The sequence below is a fragment of the Silurus meridionalis genome, chromosome 4 (genome assembly GCF_014805685.1).
Source record: "Silurus meridionalis isolate SWU-2019-XX chromosome 4, ASM1480568v1, whole genome shotgun sequence".
NCBI lineage: Eukaryota > Metazoa > Chordata > Actinopteri > Siluriformes > Siluridae > Silurus > Silurus meridionalis.
In genome coordinates, this window is record NC_060887.1 from 40,185,168 (window position 1) to 40,212,523 (window position 27,356).

Sequence of the window (27,356 nt, forward strand, 5' to 3'; positions counted from 1 at the left end):
CTCCTTCTTTACAGATATAAGCAGTGAGGTTCCTGATCTGATCCGAGTTTTATTCATTAGATGATGAGGATAAACTCTTCCAGTACAAAGCTCATGATAACAGCTATGAGAGCTGTTTTTCAGATCAATGTCCTGTTCCTGAACTCTCGAGAGCTGCGATTGCTTCTCTTGCCTTTTAATCTTCACCTCATGCTCTTTTATCGTGAGCTGCAATCTGGGATCTACTGCACTGGCCAGAGGCTGCTCAAGACTTACCTCATCCTCCTCCAGCTCAGTCATGGCCTTCGCTCTGCTGCAAACCTGGAGAGGTTGGTAGGCTGTGTGGTGCCTCATGGAAGTGCTTCCCATTCTGGTAGGACTTGTTGGGTCACAAGTTCCTCATATAGTGCCATTTTGGCTACATTTTTGCAAACTGTCCAGCAAACTGACACATTGAAAAAAATCAGCAATGGTGAGCAGATCATCCTTCCTGCATTTATCAAAGTCTTCCAAATGAAGGACAGAACATAAACATAACTGAATCAAATGCCATAATACCACAGACACAATACACCAAAACACCACACACAGCAAATATAAAAACATCCTGGACGAGACTCCAAATCTGTTATGATCCAGTCTCCTGAAGAAGCTGCTCAGATGAGTAGTGAATTGTTTTGGTCCAACCAGATACAAGTCCAATTTACATGATTCAACTTGCAGATAATCACAGCTGGATAACTGAGAATCTTCACTGACAGAATCAGTCCAGGGTCAGACCACACAGAGTAATTATCTTAGAATTCAAGGGATTAGAAATCTTTATAATCAACCATATATATATATATATATATATATATATATATATATATATATATATATATATATATATATATACACACAGCTGTACAATGGCGTGACTTCAGGGTGAGCTAAGACCAAAATAATAAATTAAACAGTCTGATTTTGAAGCTTCCTTTCCTGAAAGAAAAGAAACAATTGTACAGGAAACTTCCCAAAATTCCTACTACAAAAACAAAGAAAAACAGTTTCCACCCCAAAAGAAAAAGCAGCCGCACCCCTACTGTCGGTGAACTGAGTGAATATGTACAGTGATGATTATATACAGAGAAAAACACAGTAACAAGTTCAAGAAGGAAAACCAAACTCAAAGTCACAATACAGGCACAACCCAGTCTCACAGTATTTTGTGATGATGTCATAAAATTTTATCTACTGATTCGTGTTCATGGACACAAATTTTCCTCTTTTTTCGTGTCACTGAGCACGACTTTCCATCTAATGTATTTCAATACGCAGTATCTTTTGTGTTTCTGCCACATTTTACTTTCTGCCACTGGGCACCACAGACGCTGTATTGTCTCTTCTCTCATAAAATTTTTTAATCTTCAAGCACTTTTACTCAACATTTAATCAGGAGATTTTATTCTTGTTTTTATTGTTTTATTTTCTGTAATCTACTCGTTATTATAAACCATCATCAGTGGTTCCTTCCAGTCACAATACAGTAAATATATTCTCCGGGGTAATTAACCAGACTGCAGATTTGTGCTTCAGCCATCGTTTCTAAATGTCGTTTCTATTCTGAGAAATATCATTTTTCCATCGGTTTGATGTCAAATCTAACAGTAAATACTACAGTACCCATGAGTCTTATAGAGCGTTACTATGGTGAAGACGGAGGCTAAAATTACCTCAGTATCTGCCGCCGATTCTCTTTTAATGACATCCTCATCTCTTCTCAACACATAAACACGAAAGTGTGCCTGATATTTTAACAATATGATGTTATTGACCATTAGTTTTAATTGTTTCTCTTCTTATTGTGAGAAATAAAGTTTTTTGTGGGATCAATTGTTTATTAATAAATACAAATGTATCGAGATGAAACAACTTCACTATAAAATTCTGCAATTCTTTACTTTTTTGTATTTCTAATAAACAATATCATACATTATTTTTATGTGAGTATGCAAAGGATTTTGGGAAATAAATGTCTGTTTTCTCTGTTCACAACAGCATTTTTTATTATATATCATATTATATATTTTATTTTCTAATAATTAATGTAGTGTTTATGATTTGGGAATCAGGGTCAAAGGAGTTGGATGTTCTGTTAAAACTGAACTGTTGCCTTTTTCATTTTCATTAATGTAAAGTAAAAAAAAATTTTTTTTTTCTGTATTGATCTAAAACTATTATATGATTCTCTTTGCTCATCGCTTTGCCGCTAAAACAGCTGTACAAATGAAAACAATTCGATTTCGCTGTAAGTGTTAACTCCTGATTATTTTCTTAAGCTTGAATTTTGTGTTTTTATTTGTTTGCTTATCTGTTTAGATTTATTATTTATTTATAACTATTTTAGTAGACTATCACTGTGTTTTGTATTCTGGTTGTGTATTTACTTTATTGTTTTGTGTCAGTTTAAGCCATATATTGTTCTCAAAAATAATATTTGTGTTGTATGTATCCCCTGTGAATGTTATATTAAAAAATAAATAAAATCAAAAGAACTGAAGAAAGTTTTGTTTAGTGGTTCTCAGCATTACCCATGATCCTCTGCTTCTGTTGCTATTTTTCTCATTGTGCTCAAACCAGTGTTCAGGTAAATTACGAGGCTCATAACTAATGATCACATTTTGTTTAAATTTTGTAATTGATGTCTTTTTCATTATGTAAAAATGTTTTTTATTATTATTATTATGGTATTATTACATTTAACACTTTTGTCCTCTCACTTATGAAATGTGGCTACACACCTGAATGTGTCAGTAAAAACAATAGAACTTTACTAACATTACTACACATAACATTGCCTTTAAATCTGAAATGATGAACCCCAGATGCATGTTACATGATTTTTAAACTGTGAATTTGTATTTATTTATCTTAAGTATTTATAAGAAAATGTGAATCTCTCACTATTTTGGAAGGTTTTAAACATTATTTTAACATAATTACTTTACACTACATAATTACTATTTTCTGTTCTCCCTGCAGATCCTGTCAAACGAGTCACCTGTCCGAACCCAGTTACACCTGATTTACAGAACCTAAAGAATCTAAAGATCGATAGATAGATTTTACAGAAATCTATCTATCTATCTATCTATCTATCTATCTATCTATCTATCTATCTATCTATCTGTCTGTCTGTCTGTCTGTCTGTCTGTCTGTCTGTCTGTCTGTCTGTCTGTCTGTCTGTCTTTCTAATCTGTCTATCTATCTGTCTCCCTGTCTTTACTTCATAAACTTCCCTGTCTTCGTCTGCTTGTCAGTCAGTTCTTAGTTTGTCAGTTTGATATAATGCCAGGGGGTTCACCCACACACTTGTGGTTCGGGACGCCTTTACATCTTGACGTTCACCGGCAGTCACTCGCAGATCGGCATGCGTTCTCTCTTTAGCGACCGCCCGAGTTCCCTCGCCAACCGGCATGCCTTTTCTTATTGTCCACCCCCTTTGGCGACCCTTCCGCTTGTCTCTCTGTTGATGGCTCTGAAGCACTGATTAGTCTCATCAGCACGTGTTTCTTAGCACTCGTTCCATCCGGCTGTGTAAAAATAGCGATTTTTTAATTGGACTGAACAAAATTCATCAGACAGATTTATTGAAAAATGCAATATAATTTTCTATCAGCAGGTTTTCCTGGTACAAAGCTCTCACAAGGTCGAGAAAATATCACTATTTAACCCCAATCTTATCATCCCTACACTGGTTTCAAACCCACTACAAACAACTGCTACTTACTTATAAAGCACTAAATGGTTTATCTCCATGTATTTATCCAGTCTTCTAACATGCTACAATCCGTCACGCTCCCTGAGATCTCAAAACTCCAGACTTCTAGTAGTCCCTAGAATAGCAAAGTCCACTAAAGGTGGTAGAGCATTTTCACATTTAGCTCCTAAACTCTGGAATAGTCTTCCTGACAGTGTTCGGGGCTCAGACACACTCTCCCAGTTTAAGTGCAGATTAAAGACGTATCTTTTTAGCAAAGCCTACACATAACATACATCACGTCATAATCTTGTGCTCCAGTACATCTGATCACATGCACATTATTAACTTGTGCTGCTAATATCATGAACAGCAGCTACGCTAATTCCTCTCCACTGCTTTTCTTTCTCTACCCATCTTGAGGCTTACTGAGGTTGCTCCAGCCCCAGTTACGACCCACCTTATGAATATCTCGAAACATACCAGTGCCAATTGGATCCTATTTCATGTGGAGTTTAGACACTGGACTTTGGCATGGAGTTTATGAGTTGCTCAAGAGCTCCTAGTTTTATAACCACAAATGACTGTAAAAGACTGTAGAAAGAACATTAATCATAATCTTACATTACAGTGCTCATGTTAGTTCTCACTTGTCAGTCTTCTATATTGTTTAAAGATTTATAATCACACTCTTGATGTCACCCAAATGAGGATGGTCAAATCAAATCAAATTTTATTTGTCACATACACATACATACAGGGTACGACATGCAGTGAAATGCTTTTTACGACGGTCCGGCATAAGGGAATAAAATAGGGTGAAAAAATACAAATACAATAAAAATAAAACAAAGAAAAAGGAGGCAGATAAATAAACTATAAAAACTATATAAGAAGATGTTTTTTTATTGTGCATAAAGTGACCGTGTGCGGTCTGGTGTGGTGTAAAGTGTCCATAAGTGTCCGTGTGTGGTGTGGGGTAAAGTGTCCGTGTGCAGGATGGTGTGGTATAAAAATATAAAATATAAAGTGCACTGTGCTGTGCGAGTCCAGTGTCTAAAGTGTCATAGCACGAAAAGTGAGATGTGTGCAGTGAAAAAGGTCTGATAATGCAGAGAGTGGGCCAGTTTTTAGATCCTGGGTGTTTCCTGGTTTAAACTCTGAATGGCCTGCAGGAAGAAGCTCCTCCTCATTCTCTCTGTGTTCGCTTTCAGGGAGCAGAAGCATTTCCCCGAAAGCAACAAAAAAAAGAGTCCATTGTTGGGATGGCTGAGGGCCTTCATATTCTTCCTGGCTCTGGTCCGGCACCGCATGCTGTAGATGTCCTGCAGGTAAGGGAGCTCAGTGTGGATGGTACGTTCAGCTGAACGCACCACCCTCTGACGGGCTCGTCTGTCCTGCATGCTGTTCCCGAACCAGGAAGTGATGATGCCCGTCAAAACGCTCTCAGTGGTGCAGGTGTAGAAAGTCTTTAGCACCTGAGAGGTTAGTTTAAAGTCCCTTAAGCGTCTCAGATGGTACAGACGCTGCCGGGCCTTCTTCACCAGGGTGTTGATGTGACAGGACCAAGACAGGTCCTGTGTAATGTGAACACCAAGGTACCGGAAACGGTCCACTCTCTCGACTGGGGTCCCGTTGATGTTTAGCGGTTGGTATGACTGCTCCTGCTTCGTGCTGAAGTCCACGATCAACCCCTTAGTCTTGCTGACGTTCAGGAGAAGGTTGTTCTCCTGGCACCATCTTTCCAGGTTTTTTACCTCCTGTAGGTAGGCTGTCTCGTCGTTGTTGGAGATCAGGCCCACCACAACAGTGTTGTCAGCAAACTTGATGATGGTTGTGGAGTTGGAAGTGGCCACACAGTTGTATGTGTACAGCGACTACAGAACCCTGGGGAGCTCCAGTGCTGAGGGTGAGGGTGGATGAAGTGTGTTTTCCCACCCGTACGGCTTGTGGTCCGTCAGTCAGGAAGTTAGAGATCCATTGGAGTCCCAGGACCATAGGAATTAGGGTGTTAAATGCTGAATTGTAGTCCACAAACAGCATCTTTGTATAATTCCCATTTCTTTGGTCCAGGTGGCTGATTGTAGTGTGGAGGAGATGTGCAATGGCGTCCTCAGTAGAACGGTTCTGACGGTACTCAAACTGTATTGGGTCCAGTGTGTTTGATAGTGAGGCAGTGATAAAGTCTCTGACCAGTCTTTCAAAGAACTTCATCACTACTAAGGTCAAGGCTACAGGGCGATAGTCATTAAGGCAGGCGGGCTGGGGTTTCTTCGGGACAGGAACAATGGTGGACTGTTTGAAACATGAGAGGACTACAATCTGTTCCAGTGAGAGGTTGAACATCTCAGTAAACACTGGTGCTAGCTGGTCAGCGCAGGCTTTCAGAACCCGACCTGTGATGCCATCTGGTTCTGCTGCCTTCCTGGTATTCACTTTCTTGAATGCCCTACTTATGTCGAACACGTTCACCTCTCCGGCTCTCTCAGTGTGCACGCTGTTTGTGCCGCTAGCGCTGCTAGCGTGGTTAGGTGTTTTGCTCGTCTGTCAAAGAAGCGTCCGCATTCACCATTCTGGAAGATGGTGTTCTATAGTCCCATATTGTTCTTAGTCCCTGCCACAGGCTCCTAGAGCCACCTTGTTGGAACTGTGACTCTAGTTTTCTCCCGTAGCGCCGCTTTGCATCCTTCACCACTCTGCAAACACTGTAAGATGCAGCCTTGTATTCATGCATGTCACCGGTGGCGAGCCCCGTGTTGTAGGCAACGGAGCGGGATCTCAGAGCATCGCGGATTGTTTTATCCACCCACGGCTTCTGGTTGGGAAACGTTCTGATGGTGTTATTTTGCACCGTATCATCTGCTAGTTTTCTGATGAATCCCACAACCGCTTCCGTAAACATGTTGATGTCATCAGAGCTGCATGTCCCAGTCTGCGTCATCCAAAGCGTCCTGCCTCCCTCTGAACCAGAGCTTCCTGTTCCAAACAGTGGACGTGATTGTGCCTTGTAGCTGTTCTTGAATGTTGTGTAGCAGTGGTCCAGTGTCCTTTCGCCCTGGTGGGGCAGATGATGTGCTGATGAAAATTCGGTAGTGCACGCTTGAGGTTGGCACTGTTAAAATGTCCGACCACAATGAGCACAGCGTCCCGGTGCTGTGTTTGGTGAAGAGTTAGTGTCTCATGCAAATCCCATACTGCAGTGTCCTTGTCCGCTTGAGGTGGAATATAAACGGCACTTTCTATGACCGAGCTGAATTCCCGAGGTAGATAAAAGGGCCGACATTTGATGGTCAGTAGTTCCAGATTTGGTGTGCAGGAGCGTGAAAGAGGAACGATGCTCATGCTGTCGCACCAGTGGTTGTTCATTATCAGACACACTCCACCTCCTCTTGACTTCCCCGACTCCAGTGTTCTGTCTATGCAGTAAACCGAGAAAAACTCGGCCGGCTGGATGGAGTGGTCCGGTACCGCTGGGTTCAGCCATGTCTCAGTAAAGCAGAGAAAGTTGCAGTCCCGAATGTCTCTCTGGAACTTGATCCTTGCCCTGTGGTCGTCGAGCTTGTTTTCCAGTGATTGAACTTTGGCTAACAGGATACTAGGTAAGGGAGCGCGGTGTGCGCGTGCCCTCAGCCTGTTCCTAACGCGGATTGGTTTCCCTTGCGAACGGCAGTACGGGTCGCGTCCTTTGTTCTTCCTCAGTATCTCCCTCGGCCAGCATGGGTCCGGGTTTAAAAACGGCGAAAGGTGACTGCATTGTACACCAATAGATATGAGTGTCTCTGTCATATCTAATGATGTCCATATTGTGTAAATGGAACTAAAACTAGTTAAATAAAAGTATAAAATAAACAAAAAAAAGGAAAAACGCAGCCGACCTCACTGGCGCCATCTTGAACCACTTGGTTTCACCTTTTGAGTCTGGTTCCTCTCGACGTTTCCTCCTAATAACATCTAAGGGAGTTTTTCCTTGCCACAGTCTCCATGGCTGCTCATCAGGGAAAATGCACACCATTCACTTTCTTCTTCTTCTTCTTCTTCTTCTTTCAGCTGCTCCCATTAGGGGTCGCCACAGCTGATTATCCGTTTTCATACCACCCTCTCCTCTACATCTGCTTTTTCTCCTACCTGGTGGCTCCATCCTCAGCATTCTTCTACCAATAATTCATGTTCCTCCTCTGCACATGTCCAAACCATCTCAATCTCGCCTCCCTCACCTTGTCACCAAAACATCCTACATGCGCTGTCCCTTTAATAAACTCATTTCTAATCTTGTCCATCCTCGTCACTCCCAATGAAAACCTTAACATCTTCGGCTTTTACCTCCAGCTCCACCCCCTGTCTTTTACTCAATGCCACTGTCTCTAATCCATACAACATCGCAGGTCTCACCACAATCCTATAAACTTTTCCTTTCATTCTTGCAGATACCCTACTATCACAAATCACTCCTGTCACTCTTCTCCACCCACTCCACCCTGCCTGCACTCTTTTATTTACTTCTCTAACACACTCTCCATTACTTTGCACTGTTGACCCCAGGTACCTGAACTCCTCCACCTCAAACTCTTCTCCCTGCAACCGCACAACTCCACTGCTCTCCCTCTCATTCACACATGTACTCTGTCTTACTTCTACTGACTTTCATTTCCCTTCTCTCCAGCGCATATCTCCACATCTCCAGGCTCTTCTAAACCTGCTCCCTACTCTCACCACAAATCACAATATCACCCACAAACATCATAGTCCAGGGAGACTCCTGTCTGACCTCATCCGTCAACCTGTTCATCACCACTGCAAACAGGAAAGGGCTCAGGGCCTGACTTCCTCATACAATACCACAACTCCTCTTTTGGCCCTCTGTCGTACGCTTTCTCTAAATCCACAAACACACAATGCAATTCCTTCTGTCCTTCTCTATACTTCTCTATCAACATCCTCAATGCAAATAAGGCATCTGTGGTGCTCTTCCTAGGCATTAAACCATACTGTTGCCCACAGATGGTCACCTCTTCTCTCAGCCTGGCTTCCACTACTCTTTCCCATAACTTCATGGTCTGACTAATCAACTTAATTCCCCTGTAGTTACTGCGGGTCTGCACATCACCCTTATGCTTAAAATCAGTACCAGCACACTTCTTCTCCATTCCTCAGGCATCTTCTCACCTTCCAAAATCCTGTTAAACAATCTGGTTAAAAACTCCACTGCTATCTCTCCTAAACATCTCCACGCTTCTACCGGTATGTCATCTGGTCCAACCGACTTTCCACTCTTTATCCTCTTAATCGCTGCTCTCACTTCCTCCTTACTAATCCTATCCACATCTTGCTTCACTAACTCCACATCATCCAACCTTTTCTCTCTCTGATTTTCCTCATTCATCAGCTGTTTAAAATACTCCCTCCACCTTCTCAACACATTGACATTCTCCTCACTAGTCAACACATTTCCATTTCCATCCTTTACTGCTCTAACTTGCAGCACATCCTTCCCAGCTCGGTCCCTCTGCCTGGCCAATCGGTATAAATCCTTTTCTCCTTCCTTAGTGCCCAACCTCTCATACAGCTCCTCATATGCCTTTTCCTTGGCTTTTGCCACATCCCTCTTTACCTGCTGCCGCATCTCCTTGTACTCCTGCCTACTTTTCTCATCACTCTGTCTATCCCACTTCTGTTTTGCCAACCTGTTTTTCCTTATGCTTTCCTGCACTTCCTCATTCCACCACCAAGTCTCCTTGTCCTCCTTACTATTTCCAGATGTCACACCAAGTACTTTTCTAGCTGTCTCCCTCAACACTCCTGCAGTAGTTGCCCAATCATCCAACACCTCTTCAACACCACCGAGCCTCTGTCTGACCTCTTCCCTGAACCTCACACTACAGTTTTCCTACTTCAGTTTCCACCATCTTATTCTTCTTTCAGTCCTCACTCTCCTCCTCTTCTTCTTCGCCTCCACAACCATCCTACAGACCACCATCCGATGTTGTCTAGCTACACTGTCCCCTGCCAACACCAGTCTCCAATCTCCTTCAGGTTGCATCTCCTGGATAGCACATAGTCCACCTGTGAGCACTTTCCCCCACTCTTATACATTACCCTATGATCCTAGTTCTTCTTAAAATAAGTGTTCACCACTGCCATTTCCATCCTTTTAGCAAAATCTACCACCATCTGCCCTTCCACATTCCTCTCCATAAAACCATACCTACCCATCACCTCCTCATCACCTCTGTTCCCCTCACCTACATGACCATTAAAGTCTGCCCCAATCACCAATCGTTCTTTCCTATGTACACCATCTACCACTTCATCTTATTTACTCCAGAATCTCTCCTTCTCCTCCATCTCACAGCCAACTTGTGGAGCATAGGCACTGATGACATTTATCATCATCCCTTCAACTTCCACCTTCACGTTCATCACCCTATCAGAAACTCTCTTCACCTCCACTACACTCTTACTGCACTCTTTCTTCAGAATCACCCCTACACCATTTCTCTTTCCATCGACACCATAATAAAACAGTTTAAATCCACCTCCAATGTTCCTGGCCTTACTCCCTTTCCACTTGGTCTACTGAACAAACAACATATCTACCTTTCTCCTCTTCATCATATCAGCTATCTCTGTCCCTTTACCCATCATAGTACCAACATTTAAAGTACCAACCCGAACCTCTACTCTCCTACACTGCTTCTTTCCCTGCCGTCTATGTAGATGTGTTCCTCCTCTCCTTCTCCTTCTTCGGCCAACAGTAGCCCAATTTCCATCGGTACCCTGTCGGCTAACAATACCTGTGGCGGTCGTTGTTAACCCGGGCCTCGACCGATCCGGTATGAAATTCTCATTTGTGATCCGCATATTTGATTTTGCACATGTTTTATGCTGGATGCCCTTTATAACGCAACCCTCCCCATTTACCCGGGCTTGGGACCAGCACTAAAAGTGCACTGGCTTGTGCATCCATAATGGCTGGGTTATTTTATTATATATATATATATATATATATATATATATATATATATATATATATATATATATATATATATAAAAAACGGACACAAATTGAAAGGAGAGGAGTCTTAAGTAGGCCCTGGGCTAATCAGTGCCAGGTGGCGATACTTAGTACGTTGGAGACTCACTTCGTGCAGGCGGGGTGGTGAGGAGAGGCAGGTGGATCTCTGACATTACCCCCTCCCCCAGGGGTGGCTCTTGATGGCCAGATCAAGCGCCAGGGGTCGACCATGACCACGGGGTGCCGGTCGCTGCGGATGGGTGGCATGAAACTCTTCCAAGAGTTCCGGGTCCAGTATGTCCTGCCTGACCACCCAGGAGCGTTCCTTCGTGACCATAACCCTCCGAGTCGACCAGGTACTCTAATGTACCTCCCCGTCGGCAAGAGTCCAGTATCTCCTGGACCGAGAACACTGAGGGTTGATCTACTACCACAGGTGGAGAAGAATCTTTAGCTTCCTCCTGGAGACGAGAGGCAGGAGGTGTAAACGGTTTTACCAGAGAAACATGGATTGTGGGGGGTGTTCGGTACCGTGAGGGTAAGTCTAGCCAGTAGGCCACCTCGTTGACTTGACTCCTGATCTTGAAAGGCCCAATGAATCAGGGGCTCAACTTCCTACACAGAAGCCTAACTTGAGGTCCGTGGTCGACAGCCATACTAGATCCCCCAGCTGAAAGGAAGGGGCCTCCTCCACCCATCGTGCATCCACGTATCTCTGTGTGTTGCAGAGGGCCCATTGTAGCTGGATGTGCTCCCATACCCGCATGCTCCTATACCCGCCAATCTCCCTAGAGCAATAGTCTATGGCCTGTACATGGGACGGTACGATCCAGTTTGCCCATAGCCAGATAGCGTGGAATCTTCGCCCTGGCACAAGCAGCACAGCCCTAAACATACTGCACAATCTCTCGGTTTATCCCTGGCCACGAGTAGCAAGCTTTGGCGAGGCGGATGTTTTTTTTCTCTTCTTTGGGTGGTCTGAGCCGGGCACCTCATGAACCGCCTTAATGAGAACAGACCAACAGGTGGCAGGCAAGAATGTGCTGCCCTTTGGGCACTCAGCGGTTGACTGGTCTTTGGCAGTGCGGATCTCGTCATCCAGGTCTCAAACGATGGGACAGAGAAACAACTATATTTTATATATATATATATATATATATATATATATATATATATATATATATATATATATATAAAAATATTTTTTATATTTGTAATTATTTGAATGTTTAAGGTATTTTAAGATGTTGCAATAGTTAAATATATATTAATATTTTATACCCTTCTTTTAACATTTGCAACAATTATAGGATAAATATAAAAAAGATGTTTATGCTGTTTTGCATTATACATATAAGGGAATAAGTTACATAGATTATAGATTTAATTTATGCTTACATTTACTGTCATATCATCTCAAGTGGTTATAAAGTTAATTAAAGGAACATGAACAACGGTGATTATTTCAGAACATATGAAGATTAAATCACCAGCTCCGGCACGCACTTCACATTACTCCCGGGCCGAGTTGGGTTTGACTGCGGCAGTGTCGGTAAATGATCAGCTGCTGCTCCGGGCACGGAATACTCAGGCATCTGGCCCTAATACAGCAAACGGAATCGGGCCAAGGGGAAAGTCCGCAGCAGATAAGATTCCAGTAGGGGTTCAGAAAAAAATCGCCAGCTGGCAGCAGGAAGAATCTGCCATTGACAAGTCAGGAGCCAGTTACTGTCAGGCGGAGGGTAGATGGAACCTGACACCTGGTGACAGCTGCTGATTTTTCTCTGAACCGTGGCTCATTTCTCCTGCTGCAGCCTGCTGTATTTCCTGTACATGTTGAGTGACAGATTGAGTGTCCAATAAACTGAAAGTATTGTATTACTGTGTGTGTGTGTGTGTGTGTGTGTGTGTGTGTGTGTGTGTGTGTGTGTGTTTTGTGTTTTTGTGTGTGAGTGTTTGTGTCCTGACTCCACCTCCTTAATTCCTGCTCTTTGGAATAAACAAGTCAAAACATTTTATGAAGAAAGGAATATATTTCCAGGAGAAAAACACAGTAAGTATGTAAATCTAAAGCTAGAAGATGTGAATGTTATGAATCTACACTGGATGAAGAACAGTTCAGGTGATTTTTCCTGAAGTTGAATCTTCCACAGTTTACTGTAGGATTTAATTTGCTGGAAGTGAACCGTTAGACCAGGGACAGGAGTTGAAAATTAGCATTTGCTTTAAACTTTTTATGTAGCATTTCAGTGACAAGCTTGCTTTGACACTATGTATGTTGCATTGTCCCTGTCAAATAAATAAAATGAAATGAAATGAAATGAAATGAAATGAGATGATCCAGGATTAGATGGAACACACACCATGTTGGAGTGAAGTAAATATGTGTCCTGCAGTGTTTCTCTCTTTAAGGATCTTTATTTCAAACTCTCCTCCTTTTTCCCAAATGAAGCTCTGGAGCGTGAAAGTGTTTTATTGGGGAAAATCGTAGTTTCTTTTCAGATTGTGTATAAATGGGTTGCTGTTTATGTTTCATCAATATATTAATAATTCTTTATGGATTTCTAATTGTAAGCTTGTTTTTACATTGTTATGGTGAGGCCTTGTCTTTTCCCCCTTGTTCTGTTTGAAATAGTTTTACATAAAGTATTTTTTAAATATTCTTTCTAATCTTTAATAATAACTTTAATAATAATAATAATAATAATAATAATACGAAGAAGCAGAAGAAGAAGAATTACTCAGTTGTTTGACCCATTTCTTACATTACATTACATTTGCGGCATTTAGCAGACGCCCTTATCCAGAGCGACATACAAAAGTGCTTTAAATCTCTAGTAATGAATAAATCTACACTGGTGCGCAAGAATACAAACTCAATATAAATATAACTCGAATTCTACAAACTTGGAAAGTGCTAATTTCTCTCTCTCTCTCTCTCTCTCTCTCTCTCTCTCTCTCTCTCTCTCTCTTTTCTCTTTCTGAGTGCATGCTGGGAGTGAGTGATTGAGTGAGTGAGTGAGTGAGTGAGTGAGTGTGAGTGAGTATGTGAATGGGTGAGTGGATTGTGTGTGTGAGTGAAAGCGCTTTTGAGATTAAGCTTAATTTATCCTTTTTCACACTTTTCTAAACACTTTATTTTATATCTTTTACTTTTTATTATAAGTGTTTGTGGTTGAGTGATTTACTTAGGGTATATTTTAGTCTATACAGTGAGGAAACGCCATCAGTTGGCGTCTGCTGGTCGACTCACAGTTCAGAGTAACTTTCCCACAGGCATGGGGTTAAACTCACGCCTGAAGTGGAGAGCTCGGTTGAGGATTGTGTGCAGTCTGTTTATTGGGTATGACAGTATGGTGCCGCTCCTCGAATGAACAGCACAGTGGTAATCTTTTTCCTTAGATAAAGATTCCCTAGATAAAGTGTATAGTGTGATACCAAGTGAAGATGTTATTTAAAACTCTTTTACCTCCATTTTGTCTTTAACACAACCTGCCAGAAAGATCATTCTGTCAAACACCCACCTTTTTATTACATTACATTTGCGGCATTTAGCAGACTTATTAAAGATGCTGATTGCAGAATTGTCTAGATATGGTCAAATAATGTCACAAATAAAGATACCACAGGAACTCCACTTTTCAGAATAAATAAAAAGCACTTGTATCAATAATTTATAGCCTTTTTATTTATACAAAATCAAATCACCAGCAGAAGTGAACGAGACAAACTACTTAGCAGAAAGAATAGTTAATTTGTTCAGTTGTATTTGTATGCTTAAATCGTCCTTATTTAGTAAATGCAAAATAATTATTTTTTTTAGAAATTCTCAAAGATTAAATATGAAGTAGGCTATTATGTTAATGTAAACATCACAAGAATGTACATATAGTACATATACATATACAGAAATTTGATGTACATTTTTTAAATAATAGACAAATCTGTGATTGCTGTTTTTATTTACAAACGTTTCCTTTTCTTTTAGTATTTCTAAAGTCGGCACGGCTCTCAGGCTGTTTTGAAGTCAGAGTAAACAGGCTGCAAATAATAATCCATCTTTAAATAGCGCTCACACGAATAGGCAGAGTAAGACTCCATTTATTTTTACAATACATTATTATAATCTCAAATGCTGCATCACAAGCTGCACTTTTGTTGCGTGCCGTTTAGCTTCTCGCTTAGCAACCTCCGAGACCTTCGTACATTTCGTCGCATACAGGTCAGTACACAGAAAAGTTTCTTTAGGGGATTTTGTTCATTATTGTACACAGTCTCCTCATTCATTCAGATGTTGGGGACCCACATTTAAATGGGCATATTAACTGGTTCCACTTCAAATGAATGACAGTCTTTTATATCCAACGGAAAAAGAGCTTAGTCTTACGCTGCAAACTCTTGAATCCACCCACCCCACCTCCAAACCCGAGGCCCTAGGAAATTTCTTGGTCTGCCTGAAGCTAGTGCCGACCATGAGATACCACTTGGTTGTAAGTTGACATTGCTTAAACATGTTACTTGCTTAAGGCGACAAAAATATACCGTGCAAGCAGATAGTGCAGACCAGGATGAGCAGAGAAACGGCACTGATGCAGAGCACCTGTTAATGTTGAATGTGCAGGAACAGTCTACAGATAATATGGATAGTAGCAGTAGTTCTGTGAAGGAGATGAGAGCGAAAAAAAATGTGACGATGCTTCAGGAAGTGCTAAAAGAATGGAAGAAAATGAGGAAGGTGATGCAGAAACCTATATTACCTCACCAACAGAATCTGTTAATTGAGCATGAAATTAATGCTGAATTTGAGAATGAAAAGCCCTTGTTCAAAAACTCTTGTCTTTATGAAAAATTATAAAATGGTAGAACAAGAACACTGTTGAAATTGTGACTTTGAATACAGCACACAAGAAGATTCTGGTGGTGAGGCTGTGAGCTCCAATAAATGGAAGAATGTGGCTTTACCAGTTACATTTGGAAAAATGTAATTACATTTTTCTGAATGTATGTGCTCCTGTTAAAGGTGTTGAAAGAGTTCCTTTTCTCAACAATGTTAATGGTTTCTTACAAAATTGCAGTTTAGATGATTACCTCTTTGTGGTGGGTGATTTTAACTGTACAGTAATGATGTATTAGATAGAAATCTTCTGGAACCTCATAATGCTTTGGGTTGCACCTTACATGAGCTGATTAAAGCTCACAGCCTATGCCATGTGTGGAGGGAATGTGATAAGCACAGTGTAAAAAATAAACTGTTGAGAAAACATTAAAAAACAAGACAACTTGAAGCAGTAAGACTTTTCAGGTGTCTCAACTATAGTTTATAGTTCTTCTAAGTGACAGTACTTTATTTAACCTATGTTTGTTTGTTCATACAAGGATGATTTTGCTTGTTACAGCAACTGAAGCAACAAAGAGATGAAAAAAAATTTATTAGCAAAATTAAGGAATACAAGTCACCACAATGTTCTTTCAATCATTGCTTTACCAGTTTATTTCAATTGAAAGCACACAATTTGTTTAAATGTAAATGAAAATGGCACTGCATTTTACACTTTAAATCTACTAAAGAACAACCAATAAAAAAATCTAAACATTGAATCAAATGAAATGAAACATTTACGAAAAAACATGCACGTGCATTCAGAGCACAGATCTGGTATTTGTTAAATACCGGGGTGGTTGCAAGTTCATGCTACCGCGAAAGCAGAAGCGAGAGCTGCGGAATGGCATGCTGCTGGTTGACAGTAAATTGTGTTATCAGCCATAAAATCATAAAATGAAGCCTCCCAGAAGGTCTTTGTTGGTGATGTGGAAAGATTCCCCACAGATCTGTTTACAACTCATTTGTATTAACAATAATAAAACTTACTGTAAACAATATTCAGTACACATTATGTGCTGTGATCAACACCTAATAACCTTTCCTGAACCTCCACAATCATTGGTTGCTTTTGGACCACTTCTTTTCTTGTTAGTTCCATTTTTTCACTAATGGCTTCCATGTTTCTTCTTGCTTTTTTGGTTTCTTCCACCAAGAAAATTCTTTGCTCTTTAGGTGAAGTGTCAGTGTGGTTGCATGGATTTTCTGGGACATGATTGACTTCTCCACATTTTGCCTTCTTCAACTCCAACCACTTGCATCTTTTTGCTCACTGTTTACAGTAACTTCATTACAACCTGCCTCCTGCAACTTTGCGCTATAATTGTTTGTTCTTTATGCTGATCAACTTCCCCTCATAACCCTTTCCTTTGCCAGGCTCCTTACATCAGGGATACTTGGAGATCAGTGCAAAAGCAATTGATTCAATTTCCTGATTGTCAGGATATGCCGTTATCTCAAAAACCCCCTGCACAATTTTGCTAAGAATCTCTCTAGAATGTCTCTAGCCACATCAATGTCAATTTCAGTTTTTTTATATGCTTCATTTCCTCGGCGTAGCTTCAGCTCAATAATAAATGACAGAGTTGGTATGTGAACGAGGGGAAGAGGATTCTTTAGAGGAGTTGAGACTAGTATCAAGTGATAAAACAGATAAAAGGCTGTTTGTTTCATTAATTGATGACTTGAACCACTGAATATGCAAGACTGCTCTTTCACTAGGGAGTTCTGAGATCAGACAGGTTGCACTGATTCAGGCACTTCAGGAAGCTGGACTTGCTGGGCTTCAGTGGAGAAAATGACAACTCGCAGTAGTAAAACCTGTAAGTCGAGCAGAAGCCAGTTTTAATTATTTAATATAAACAATAAACAAATGAACTTATAAATGTAGTACTACACCACTGTAGGGTACGTTTAATGCTCCAAATAGGTCTTCAAAGTCACAAAACACATTCTCTCCAAAACTGTATGTGTAATAGTGATTTAAGGCAGCAGAATCCAGGACAACTATGTCAGTGTAGTTGCAGTGTAGACATGTACAGCACATCTCAGTGTTGCATCCAACAATGATATGCTAACCACAACCACTTTTGCAATGTGCAAGTCTGTTTTTGAAAAAGGCTTCATGCATCCATGCATCCAAATATCAAGGCAGTCATTTGCTGATATTTCATGTAAAGCATAAGAAGCACATTTTTCATGTTTTGAGCATCACTCACAAGCTTCTAAAAGAAAGAGTCCTTAGACTCAAATCGCATAGTCCACAAAGTCACCGAAGGTGCAAAACAACTTGTTAGCTCTGGGTAGTGCTTGATAAAGTGATGCTTTGGCTTTAATGTAAAGTCTGGAAAAGTATAAGTAAGAAGCAAGTTGTGGTCAGCCTGATTAAATGCCAAGTAACACAGAGTATCCTCAGAGAGACTGCTTAACTAAACAATTTCAACAATTTCTTTCAACAAAATCGAGTGAGGCACAAAGATAATTCCACAGGAATTACCCCTTCAAAGGGATCATGTAAAATGTCTGGGGAAATCCAGTCACAGGATGAAAGAATCTTAAGTGTGTACTCAATGCACACTTACTCTTTATACCATTTACCCTCAAGAGAGTATCACTCTGTTTAGCTGCTCCACAAATGAATCATACCGATTACAAACTACGCCTTTGACTGTCTGGCACTTACTCAGACCTGGATATCCCTACAGAACGCTGCTACACTAGCTGCTCTGAATCAAGAAAAAACTCAATGCAACCACCATGATCAGTTGTCACAAACCAATCAATTTATTCTGATTTTTGACCATGTCATGGTCCATCTAACTCCTGCATACAGGCAAAAATCAAAGCTCTCTAAACCTGTTGTGTTGACATCAGTCTGGATAAGGATTACTGTCGCTTTAAAAGACAATGAGACAGCTTTAATATCATCCCCCACAACACCACAGCTTCATCCCATCAACTTCACCTCCCCCACTACAGAAGGGACTGGGTCCTCTATACAGCTAAACACCGTAGCCCCCTTGGAGATATGCTACATGCCATCCCATTCATCCCTGTTCTCAAAAACTCTGAATTACAGGAATGACAACAGACCTGTTGCTCAGACATCTATAATCATGACATTTTTAAATACAAAAATAATAATATAATAATGAAATAACAATATCATAACTGTATAATTCAAGTCTGTAAATTTCTTTAATTTATTTTGTAAAGTTTGTTTTATAGTTTTAAATTTTTTTATAATATTGTTTGTGTGCTGTAGCTCTATCGTGAATCTGCTGTCTTCTGTTTAGGTAGGATAATAACTATGTATACCTACTTAACTCAGTTGATTCTAGATTGTTGGTCTGTGCTTATTAGTTCTATCAGGTGATTTATCAAGGATAGTTTCAGTTTCACTTGAGGTGTGATTTGTGGGCAGGACTTACCCACTTATATTGAAGGTGCTCCACTACAGACATGTAGCGGTTGTAGGTAACCCCCCCTAAGGCCAGTAATGCTTTATTTATCATTTCAAATATTCTTTTTAAAATTCATACAATAATCTCAAATTGGGAGATCAGTCATGTGTCTTAAACCCATCTATGTAATCACCTATTACAGACACAGATGTTCCTATCCACAAAACAGAGGTCACATTGCCAGTAACCTCATCTATCCTCCTTTGTTGTCTCAATCTCAAACAGTGCTGGTAGGTGGGCTCTGGAACTGCCAGTCTGCTGTAAGGAAAGCTGACTTTATCACAGCCTTGGCTTCACACTATGCCTTAAATTTTTTGGCACTAACTGAGACCTGAATATCCCCACAGAACACTGCTACACCAGCGTCTTCTGCCTATGCTTTCTCTCACTTACCAAGAGAAACCGGTATAGATGGTGGTACGGGTTAACTGTTGTCAAGGAGTTGGTGTTTCACACCTCTCCCTTTGTCCTCCCTCATCTAACCATGTCTTCCTTTGAATTCCATGCAGTTTCAGTTACCTCTGCAATCAACCTTTTCATCATTGTCATCTACCGCCCTCCTGGTCCCCTTGGAGACTTCCTAGATGAGATAGACACACTTTCAGTACTTTCCCTTCTGACAGCACCCCTCTGACTGTTTTTGGTGACTTCAACCTCCCATCTGACAAACTTTAGTCATCTTGCCTCCTGACTTTTCTGAATACCTTCTCCTTAAAATTTAACAGCTGCCCTCCAACACACAAGGGAGAAAATGTCCTGGACCTGGTTTTCACCCACCCTACCCCAGCTACAGGCATGACTGCCACTCCACTTCCAATTTCTGATCATCACCTGGTTTCCTTTTTAATCACTCTTCCTATTCTACCAAAAAACAATTTACATGTCTCTCTTATAAAATCAAATCAAATCAAATGTTATTTCTCACATACACATACATACAGGGTACGATATGCAGTGAAATGATTTTTACGATAGTCTGGCCTGAGGGAATAGGATGGGGAGAAAAATCGTATCTGTCCTAATCTTTGCTCCATCTCTCCCGCTTCCTGTACTTTTTCATTTCTTTCTGACCCTGCCTTCTGTCAGGAATCCACCTGCCACTCCCCCTTTGGTGGCTGTCAAACCTTCGCTTTCCATGAAGCTCCCGGCTTTAATTGTGCACACCTGGGACTCGTTTGGTGCTCATCCCCAGCTCCTATTTAAACCCCTCACTCACACTCCCCCCGTTGTCCGTTATTGTTGGTATGTGATGTTTGTTGGTGCATGGTCATGTGTTTTCACTGCTATACGCGTTCCTACACCTTCTCTTTCCCTCGCACTCCGCACTCTCTCCACAGCTGTGTTTTTACTGTGCTCCGGCTTCCACCTCCGTTTCGTTCACCTTCTTTTCCTTTCTACCCTTGGTCTTTGCTACTGACTTCTTCCTCTCATCTTTGGACCTCCTCTGCCCCTTGACTACAAAACCCGAAAAGACTTCTTGTCCCACACCCTGGCTGTCAGAAGTTTTGCGCAGCAATCGACGAGAACTCAGATCAGCAGAGAGGAAGTGGAAAAAAAATCACAACTCGATGTTGAAAGTTCTTGACTGACTGCATTAGTTTTATGGTGTGATTTAGATTGGTGGGATCTTAAAGCACCTGCAGCTTTAAAGGCATAAACTTACTCAGTATAAATGCAAGGCCAGTTGGAAATTCTTTGGTGATGCAACTAATAGTGTTACAGAAGGACAACTTTATGTAAACTCTGGAATTTGCAGTTTTTACACTGCATTAAGTCTTTCAGTTATCCTGAAAAATGAAAAAAAATCAGTTATAACCTCATTGTTAAATAACAACCTTATATTAATTAAAATATAAAAATATACTGGAAATTGAATGCCCCGTATTTAATAATATATAAAGTTTTTAAGTGTTATTAGTGTGTGTGTGTGTGTGTGTGTGTGTGTGTGTGTGTGTTTATATATTTACTACAGTTTATTTAAATTAAAACTTTTGATTTCAAATGATAAACACAGTTCCAGTGATGTCTTTTAAATGTTCTATTATAAATGTTAAAATTTATGAGTTAAGCCAAGTCCAATATGAGAATTAGATAAATTGATGTGAAAACCCTCAAATTGGAGAAGGAAACCCGTGCACTAGCGTGATTTTGCACGCATGTGTGCAAAATATTTTAATTATCACTGTTGCTGATACTGATCCCAAATTTGCAGTTTTTAAATCATCCTGGTAAACCAAAAAAAAAAAAAACGTAATTAAATTAAAAATACTCCAAAAATAGAATTAAAAAAATGAAATGCAATAAAAAGCAGTATTCTATGTGTTTAGAGCATTTTTAACTTTATGCCTATTATTTAAGTATGTAAAGTAGATGTAAATATTTTTTAAGAGTTGTTACAGTTACTGTTACAGTGATGTTTTTTTATGTACTCATAAATACATCAACATTTATGAGTTGACACTTCGTTAAAACTATACATGGATATTACGCTGCATTTTAAACATACATCACAACCTGGATAAACACCCACATCACAACCTGGATCCAAGAGTGCTACTTTCACTTTGTAGCCCGCCTTACACGACATATGGACATCAGAGCAACCGGTGTCCCTGTGTACCACCACCAAACACTCAAGGAACCCAGAAACAACCCCAACAACACAATAAACGATGATCTGTGGCAGATCGCTATGCGACCTCAGCGTGCTTCGAGAACGCGGAAGTGCGGAAAGGGAGCGGGGGCTAGTGCTAGGCTGAAAGCTAACCATAGCTGGCCTGCTCTACCATCTCTTCTGCTGGCAAATGTCTTTTACCTGGACAATAAATTGGACTCCAACAAGCTTCTCAGCGTGAGTACAGACACTGCCTCGTATTTGTGTTCACTGAGACATGGTTGAGCAACAGATTTCCGAACGCCGCCATTCAGCTGGATGGTCTAGCTGCATTTCGCACCGACGGAAATGCAGCTCTGTGTGGTAAGACTCGGGGCAGCAGTCTGTGTGTTTACATCAACACGGAATAGTATAAGAACTCTGTCCTCGTTTCCACCTACTGCTCATCGCTGTTGGAGTTTATGTTTGTGAGATGTAGACCTTTTTATTTACCATGGGAATTCACCACTGCTATTGTGCTCAGAGTGTACATACCACCTAACGCTAATGATAAGGAAGCACTCAGCATACTCTATGGGACCAATAGTCAACTACAAAACACACACCCTGACGGATTGTTTATTGTCGCCATGCAAATTTCATGCAAATCTCAGGACTGTGCTCCCTAAATTTCACCTGAATGTGGACTTTGCAACCAGAGAAGAAAACAGGCTGGATGTTGTTTACACAAACATCCGGGGTGCATACCGGGAGAAGCCCTGCCCCCACCTCGGGTACTCAGACCACATCTTTGTTATGTGGATCCCAGCATACAGACCACTCAGCAGGCTTCAAGACCAGCTCAAAAACAAGTGAGAACCTGGCCAGCAGGATCAATGTCTGCTCTCTAGGACTGCTTTGAATGCACTGAAAGGGACATGTTTAGGGAAGCCGTAACCAACGGCATTTTCATCAACTTTGAGGAGTACACATCAACAGTGACCAGCTACATCGGCAAGTGAATTGATGACATGTTCATCTCCAAGACCATCACTACACGCTGCAACCAGAAGCCTTGGATGACTGCCAATGTGTGTGCGCTGCTAAAATAAAGAGACTCCGCCTTCAGAGCAGGGGACAAACTGTTCCGTGCCATCAGAGAGGTGAAGCGTGCACACACTGAGAGAATTCACGGCCACTTCCAGGTCAGCAGAGACACCAGGCACATGTGGCAGGGCATGCATGCGATCACGAATTACGACATCACCTGCTTGTGACTGTGACGCCTCCCTCCCAGATGCGCTGAACGACTTCTATGCCTGGTTTGAGGTGCAGAAAAACATGCCGCCGGGGAAGACCACCATTTTTCCCAGTGACCAGGTGCTCTGTCTAACCACAGCTGAAGTGAGGAAAACTCTGTGGAGAGTTAACCCACAAAATCTGACAACTTCTGACAACTTCGACAACTTCGACATCTTTCTTAGCATCGCCATTGTTCCTACATGCCTCAAGATGATGACCATCGTTCCTGCTTATTGTCTCCTGCCTCAATGGCTATCGTCTCGTCACGCTCACACCCATCGTGATGAAGTCAAGTCAAGAAGCTTTTTTTTGTCATTTCAACCTTGTATAGCTGACGCATTACACATTGAAATGAAACAACGTTCCTCCTGAACCCTGGTGCTACATACATGAAGTGCTTCTAGAGGCTCGTCAAGAGGCACGTTAAGACCTAGCTTCCACCATCACTGGACCCCATGCAGTTCGCGTAACGTCCAAACCGCTCCATGGATGATGCAATCTCCACAACCCTTCATCTGGCCCTCACCCACCTTAACAACAAGGACTATTATGTACGACTGGTGTTCATAGACTTCAGCTCAGCATTCAACACAATTATTTCTCAGCACCCGATTGAGAAGCTGAGCCTTTTTGGCCTGAACACCTCCCTCTGCAACTGGATCCTGGACTTCCTGCTTGGGAGACCTCAGTCAGTCCGGATTGGAAACAGCATCTCCAGCACCACCACACTAAGCTCTGGGGCACCTAAGGCTGTGTTTTCAGTCCACTGCTGTTCACTCTGCAGACTCATGACTGTGTAGCAATGCACAGCTCGAATCATATCATCAAGTTCACCGATCAGCAAGAACGATGAGTCAGCATACAGAGAGGAGGTGCAACGGTTAACAGCCTGGTGTGGAGAGAACGACCTGTTTCTTAACGTTGACAAAATGAAAGAGATGGTTGTTGACTGAGAACACAGAGTGACCATTCTCCACTGATTATTGATGGGTCCTCCTTGGAGATCGTCAAGAGCAAAAAATTTATTGGAGTTAAATTGACGGATAACCTCACCTGGTCACTCAACACCAGCTCCATCACCAATAAATGGCTGAGGAAAGCCCATCCCCCTCCCCATACTGACCATGTTCTACAGAGGGACCATTGAGAGCATCTTGAGCAGCTGCATCACTGCCTGGTTTGGGAACTGCACCGTCTCGGATCACAAGACGCGACTGAGGAAGTGAGGACAGCTGAGAAGATTGGTCTCTCTCCCCTCTATTATGGACATTTATACCACACGGTGCATTCACAAAGCCAACAGCATTGTGGACGACTTAACACAGCTCACACACACACACACACACACACACACACACACACACACACACACACACACACACACCTCTCACACACACTCTTCACCATCCTGCTATCAGGGAAGTGGTTTCAAAGCATTCGGGCCTCACATCCAGACTGTGTAACAGTTTCTTCCCTCAAGCCATCAGACTCCTCAGTACAGAACTGAACTGAACTCATATACACACACACACACACACACACACACACACACACACACACACAAAACTGTGTGACTGATCTGTACAAACCAGACTCAACACACACTCGTACTCAATTCACACATCCAAGTCTTCAGTACCACTCACACTACATCACTTCATTACCATAAACTGTTTACATGCCGTTTTTGCGCATATTTTATGGATTGCTGGTATTTGCTATTTTTTTTTTTTTTTACAACATTTTGTTAACATTTTTTGTTGCCGTTTACTTTACGTCTTTTACACACCACAGTGTGTAATACACAGCAGGTTTACTGGCGGTGCTATTTTGTGTTTTGTCAGTGGAAGAACGTGGACAAATACCTATGGAATACCATTAAAGCTTTTGAATTTGGTTTGACTTTCATTGGAATCGTTAAAGTGATGTACCATGACATTGGAAGCATATCAAAAATCAATGGTGGTCTGAGTGCTGCTTTTAAAGTTAGAAGAGGTATAAGGCATGGTTGTGCTTTGTCGGGATGCTGTATATCCTGGCCATTGAGCCCTAAGAAAACTGTGTTTTAGAATTAAAGGGTTTATGCTTGGTATTAATAATTCTAAACACCAAATATCAGCCTATGCAGATGATAGAATGGTTTTTGTCAATGGATAAAAGGATGTCAATAATCTGGTGTCCTCTGTTAGTGAATTTGGTATAATTTCTGCTGCTAGAGTAAATTGGGGTAAAAGTGATGCTCTAATTATTATTTAATGGAAATATGGTATTCCAACTTTACCAGGTGTGTTGGTTGGAAGAGGGTGTGTCTTAAATATTTGGGAGTATTTCTTGGGTAAAGCACTGTAAGGCGGGGAACCACCCACTGGTCCAACGGCGGTTTCCAGAGGCGTGGCGAAGGATTCTCGCGCGTTCTAATCTTTCCTTTCACATTAGATAATAAGATTTGAATTAATGTATTGCTTCATTTTTGTTATTGACCTCTTATCTGACTCCAATTAGATAAAACATAATAAATATTTGCATAGGTTGTTATTTTACTAATAGTATAATTTTGATGGATGTTTGTTTAGTTATTCTGATTAAGCTCTGGCATTACACTCGTTCATTCAGTTCACACAGTTGCACAAGATCCTAGTATGGGCCCTATAATTAATATACTGGTCAACGGTCATAAGCGAATCAGTATTGGTCGCTGCCAGAGGTTGGACTATATGCTTAAGCGGCCGCTCTCTGCGTGCTCAACTTTAAACATACTTTATTTAGTCCCCTTAGAGGTGACACTTAATTATTACAATAATTATTTCTAACCACAGATAATGAATAGAATAATATTGAAATAATCAGAGGTTGAGGCTGACCCTATTTAGAGTGATTAGAAATGTTACTCTAAACGGAAATACATATTGTTAGCCTCCACGCTTCTAAGTACACTTAAACTAACGCCAAGTGCTAGTCGTATCTCTAAAATCCTCAGCTGATGTATTATTCACTATCTAACTGGGGTTTAGGCTGATCCTAGCCTGATTTTCAGTCCTTACGGTAACTGCGGATGCAACGTTATTACTTGCAGTGTCAACATTTACCGAGCAACACAGAATAAATTCAAACATAACAATTTATTAACCAGGTAAGAAAATCACAATTCAAAGCCAATTTATAGTTCAATTAAATATAACACAAATACAAGCCAATAGTATTTAAACAGGAAATATAAAACCTTTCATACCTGGTAAAACGACACACTGCGTGTGGGATATCTGTTTACAGATTCCCTGAATTGTTGGTCAGTTCTCCTTAAATACCCAGATAGAGTAAGCATTATGTAAACATTATTTAGCCATGGAAGTTTGCATTGATTGGTTCTTACAGACCTGTGGGAGGCACCTCGCCTGTATACATCTGTAGTGGGGCACGCCCCTTGTATAGAGTTGTGTTTTCTTTAACTTTATTAAAACCTTTTTTTATTATTTGTTCTATTGCTGTGGGAATGGGACCTGTGTACCAGTCGCGATAAACCTTTGTAAAGAAATGAAACATGAACATTTTCTGTCGTTATTTACATGTGATATGACCTTTCTTACACATAATCATCTGGTGTGCTGTAGAATGTCCTGTGTTGAGGATGTAACAGGAAAAGGAGGGGTAGAGGGGTCAGACATTTGTCTGCAGATCTACCATTTGTATGGAGATGTGGTGTTTGAAGACCAAGGATAGCTCTCCGGGGAGACTACTGTATTCCAGATAACGTTCTGGTTCTCGAGAGGGATGTTGCGGGGTCTTGGTCCCCTGCCGTGAGTCCTGGAGGAAACGTGTTGTGTCATAAAGGGTTCTTTTGATGTCCTTGTTGCTTCGGGCATCTACAGGGCCCACATCCTGGCCCACACCCTGCCCTCTCGGGCATCCATGCTGTGTTCTCGGGGAGGGCCGCCCTTTTGGTCAGGATCAATCAAAAAGTCTTACAGCACTGTACAACAAAAAATTGCGATGGACTAATGGAAAGAAAGGAGAGCAGACCGAAAAAATGGAGATGGCTCCACTCCCAGTTAACTTTTAGGTTGATTATTTTTAAGGTTCCCTGGTGGTCTAGTGGTTAGAATGCAGCTCTCTCACCACTGCAGCCCGGGTTCAGCTCTTAGTGCCGGTCCCAAGCCCGGATCAATTGGGGAGGGTTGCGTTAGGAAGGGCATCCAGCATAAAAACATGTGCCAAATCAAACGTGCGGAGGATCCGCTGTGGTGAACCCTAACGGGAGAACCCGAAAGAGAAGTATTTACAATTTAATAGCTTCATCCCTGTGGCATGGGTATCCTTGCTTAGAGCCTCCCTCAGGGCTTTTACCACATTTACAAGCAAAACTGGTGGATTTCATATGGGACAAAAAT

The 27,356-nt window shown here is 41.3% G+C and overlaps 2 protein-coding genes across 2 annotated transcripts in view; both read left to right on the forward strand.

Annotated features, from left to right (window-relative positions):
• Nucleotides 1-27,356, forward strand: part of LOC124385133 (NACHT, LRR and PYD domains-containing protein 12-like) — a 281,935-nt gene that overhangs the window by 47,393 nt on the left and 207,186 nt on the right. The gene's annotated exons all lie outside the window — the stretch shown is intronic.
• LOC124385128 (NACHT, LRR and PYD domains-containing protein 12-like) overlaps nucleotides 12,747-27,356 on the forward strand; it is a 160,897-nt gene continuing 146,287 nt past the window's right edge. Inside the window, 1 exon segment of the mRNA XM_046848266.1 lies at nucleotides 12,747-12,786. The gene's annotated coding sequence lies outside the window, so the exon portion shown is untranslated.